The sequence below is a fragment of the Aegilops tauschii genome, chromosome 2, assembly GCF_002575655.3.
Source record: "Aegilops tauschii subsp. strangulata cultivar AL8/78 chromosome 2, Aet v6.0, whole genome shotgun sequence".
Taxonomy (NCBI): domain Eukaryota; kingdom Viridiplantae; phylum Streptophyta; class Magnoliopsida; order Poales; family Poaceae; genus Aegilops; species Aegilops tauschii.
In genome coordinates this window covers 51,626,400-51,631,491 of record NC_053036.3, presented here as the reverse complement: position 1 = coordinate 51,631,491, position 5,092 = coordinate 51,626,400, and positions in this window count along the sequence as shown.

The window sequence follows — 5,092 nt, the reverse complement described above, 5'->3', positions numbered from 1 at the left end:
GAGGATTTCATCTCAAGGCACTATTCAAGGTACTTGGTTTTCCGGTTCGTTCAACGTATCATCTTTAGCGGAAACACCAGGTTGAGGGAACCAATAGTCAGATGGATATTCAAGGTTCAGTCGTCAAATGGATATCCAACAATACATAATATGTATTCTAATAGAGTGTATCTCACGTTGTTCAATAAAGATGATAAAATGTAAAGTTTGCTCTCTCTTTTCATCCTAGAGCTTGAGGGGTCATTGGTTTATATACATGCAAGCTTGATGTCTCTCCTCATTTACTCTCTGTCACACCATCGAATAACCTACATGGCAAGTTTTGCCAACGATGATGTATGTACTATAGGAATTTCCCTTGGAGAGAAAACAATGATCAGTTGATCGATCAAACAACTGATGGAAAAAAGGCGAGCCTACTAGTTTGGTGAACACGAACATGGCAAACTTGAGATCGCCACTTAACTATGCGCTAATGGCCCTCTTCCACGGAGCTTGCTGCATCGTCATGGTTCGATTGAGCTCTCTGTTGTTGTTCCTTTGCCGATGAAATACGAGGGTGGTTGTGACCTTGCTAGTTTACTTGCCCTTGCTAGCGGTGTTCGATAAATGTTGACAAAATTTTACTACTATATGTTGTTTCAATACATTTTGTCTAGTTCTTTTGGATTCTTGAGTGTTAATAACCTTAAATTATATATCTAATTGTGCCAGTGAGCTCTATTTTGGTTATGCCCTCATAGGGGTAGGATGATACCCCTCGTGTTGTCGTAGGAATTGGTTGCAATTTATTTTAATGAGATTTGGTTACATGAAACATGAATTAACATGAATATTTGGATTAATAATATATATACTAAAAGTAAAAAAATGCATATTATGTACTCTCTCTCCATTCCAAAATAAGCGTCTCAACTTTAGTACAACTTTGTATTAAAGTTAATATAAAGTTGAGACACTTATTTTAGGACGGAGGGAGTATTATATTTGATTATCGTATAGTTAAAACATATTTTATTGAATATAAGTAGCAAAATATAAAAATGTTTTGTGATGCATGCTATGTTATGTCTTTGATAAGGTGGCATGTGCACATATTGAGATAAATAGAAATGCTGGGATAAACTAATAATGGAAAACCTTTTCCCCATTCATGTTGGTGTGGGCCTTTGTTGAGGTGGCATGTATGCATGTTGAGATAAAATAAAGTAGTGATCAACTACTTAGATATACTAGATGATTCCCTACGCGTTACATCGGGAATTAATAGCACAATTTTCATGATAATGTGATTAAGAACATATGCAAATGTCATACGAAATAAAAACGACTCCTTATTATTTTTATTTTATTGTAGCGAAGTGAGCAAATGGTTCCAATAATATTTTTATTAAAAACTATTAGCAACTATTGGCTGCAATATTTTTTCAATTTTGTTAGAATAACACATTTCTACTATTTTGTACAACAGAACTTGCACAACATTTACCAAAGGGCTAAAAGCTATTGATTCCCTTGTAACATTTTAATAGACTATACTCCCCACTTATCCGCAAATGGGAAACAACCAATATAATTAGAGCAAGTATTAAAACCTTCAACATATGGTATATATTAGGTGTTTTGGAAAAAAACTTGCATACCATCTTTGGCAAACCGTATGTCGATTGCAATTATGAAAGCCACTGGAATTGATTATACACTGAAATATTACTCAAATCACAGTACATAGTTGTATATATAAAATATGATTACATAGTTTTTTCCAAACGAATTGCAATTTCTTCAAATTTAAATTCAAAATCACAATCCTATAACAAAAATCAAATATAATACATAAATGATGTGACCATCTGTAATTGATGATGCGTTATTCCTCGCAAAAAAATAATTGATGATACGTTAAAAATTATGCCCATGAAAAGTGGCTGGCCAGAGAGAGATTCTTGTCGGTGGATTAATTGGTGTTTGGAACTGAATGTTGTTGTGGCATGTGCTGATGTGGACGTACAGTGTGCATGTAGAGAGTATTGCTAGTAGTGGGGATCAACTACTTACAGTTTATTTTAATGAGATTTGGTTGCATGAAACATGAATAAACATAAATATTTGGAGTAATAATATAGTATGAACTAAAAGTGAAAATGCATTTTATGTATTATATTTGATTATTGTATAGTAAAAAAATTATTTATTGAATATAAGTAGCAAAATTTAATGATGTTTTGTGATGCATGTCATGTTAAGCCTTTGATGAGGTGGCATGTGTGCATATTGAGATAAATAGAAGTGGTGGGATAAATTAATATGGAAAACCTTTTCCCATGCATTTTGAGGTGGGCTTTTGATGAGGTGGCATGTAGGCGTATTGAGAATTTGAGATAGATAAAAGTAGTCAGATCAACTCCTTAGATATATACTCCCTCTGTAACGTAACATAAAATCTTTTTTGACACTATGCTAGTGTCAAAAAACATCTTATATTAGACCTATATGTGCTTGCCCTACACCACTACATATATACAACCACTTGTATAGTCCTGTCAACCAACTTTGTGTGTGTGTGTGTGTGTGTGTGTGTGTGGTGGCGGGTAGCAGTTAAGAGGAACCTATTCTATTTCAAGATGGCAATCCTATAAATTTTGTATGAAAATCAAACTTCATAGGGTTTGAACAGGTTTGTAGATAAAATATAAACATCTATAGTAACAAACGAATACAATATTGATTTGGTAATGTAGATGTTAATATTTTCTATAAACTTAGGCAAACAATATACACCTTCAGTTTAAAATGGGGGAGTATATCATAAAGTGGGAGTTGATATTTACAATAGGAGGATGAATAGTTGCCTACTCAATCCATTCCAAAATATTTGAAGCTTTTACTTTATTCTAAATTGAACATATTTTAGTTTGATCATGTATATAAAAAAATATGAGAACATCTATAACAAAAAAAGACTTTGTTAGATTCATCATAAATTTTTCCGTGTACAATAGATTTGATGTTGTAGATATTACTCCCCCATTGAATTTAAGGGTCAAAGGGACACAAATGTGAATTCAAATTTCCAAGTACAAGTTCATTATGGCGCGGGTGGGAGTTGTAATGTCCATTTATCTCTTTCTCTTCCTAGGAGCATCTCCAACGTTTTGTGATAGTTGTTGGTAAAACTAGAAGGGTACCTCGCTTGTTGCTATCGAAAATCACTTACGACATTGTTAGTTAATAATGCACTAAATATGACATGCAACATTTTCCAAGAAACAAAAAACTAGACTATATAAACATCTTGCAAAAATGTCCAGATGAAAGTATTAAATAGGTTATTTTTTTATCTCCTTAACATACTTCCAAAACTTGGTGTCTTGCGTATTTCACCATACATGTAATCTGAAATGCTATGTAAAAGGATCATGTAAAATGAGATTCCATGGCGGTAACAATTCCTCGTTAGGCCTACAAAATAGGAAACAAATGACACAATATTTAGGTACATGATAGACAAATATAGAAATCAAAAGTTCGAGATGATTAAGAACCATGAGGGGAAAAAATCATAATATTAGACATTCAATCATCACGATGGAGTAAAAGACATTTGTATATAAGAAGTCAAGTACTCAAAATGTGATCATCCATTCCTATGCATGCGCATCAGGAGATGTAGATAGATCCCATAGAGAAAGATAGGTAGACTGAGATGTACAATTTAGTGGTAGCTAGTGAAGGTGTCAATACGATAACAAACATCCATCTTGGTAAAATTGTGAGAATGGAATGCATAAGGTAGTATGGCAACATCCCAGTTATAAGATCACCTTGTACACACAAACAACCAACATTAAGAAACTAATATGTGGTGGCATTTCAACAAATTTTATCTTCGGAGCACCAATTAGCTCACCATTTGTATAGTTCCTCGGCCGAGACTCCAATCCCTGGAAGCCCTTTCAATAAACTTTTTGGAGCACCAATTAGCCCACAAAGATTAATTCATCTATATAGTTCTCTCATGGTAGGAATGAGAGAAAGTTGAGAACGGAAATAAAATTCTTGGATGGGGCAGAGAGTAGCAGAAATATAGTGGAAACGAAAGATAGGTGGAAACACCCAGTTCATTTGCCGCACTAGGAAGATACACTGTGACGGGCAATTTAATACAATAATGTGGTTGTACCACACGTGATAATAAACTAAATTGGATGGCTAGCGCAAGTTGGGATGACGTGGAATATCGTAGGAGCACAAAAATATCTATTCAATGACCCTAGTGGGGTGGAGCATGCAATTGGAAAATAGAAAATAATAATAAAATTGATCAGGTGACATGTGTGGTGAGGTGGGATGACATATTGTGAGACCTAGTGATCAATCTATTAAGGTAGTAGAAGATACCCCATGCGTTGCCACGTGAATGAGTTACAATATATTTCGACGAGAGTTAGTTGTATGACACATAAATATTTGAATCAATAATATATGATCTGAAATGGAAATGCATACTATATATTATATAGTTGGAAATTATTTATTGAATATATGTAGCATAATATAATGAAAAATGGTTTCGTATGCATGTTGCGGGTCTTTGATGAGGCGACTTTTGTGCATATTGAGATAAATATAAGTAGTGAGATAAACTATTAAGGACGACTTTTTCCATGCATGTCGAGGTGGGTCTTTGATGAGATGGTATATGTGTTGAGATGGCATGTGTGCATGTTAATATAAATAAAAGCAGTGGGATCATCTGCTTAGACATAATAGGATTATGATTGCCACCTAGGACATATGGTAATGTGTCACACAATAAGTGAGGAGATGACGGTATTGTGTTAATTAAAACAAGCAACAATATTCGCACAAGCTCCAATGTGACAACAAAGTGCACACTTGATATATGTTGCCACCTCGGATTTCACAAATTAACCACAATCTAGTGGAGTAGTTGTATGATGATTTCTTTGGAGATGGCACGGACAATTTTACCAACATGGAAATATAAAAGTTGTTAGGGCTTCTCCAATGCCGGCCCTCAAAATAGACATTAGATTTGTTTACGAACTGCTCTGGACTAGTCTGTGGA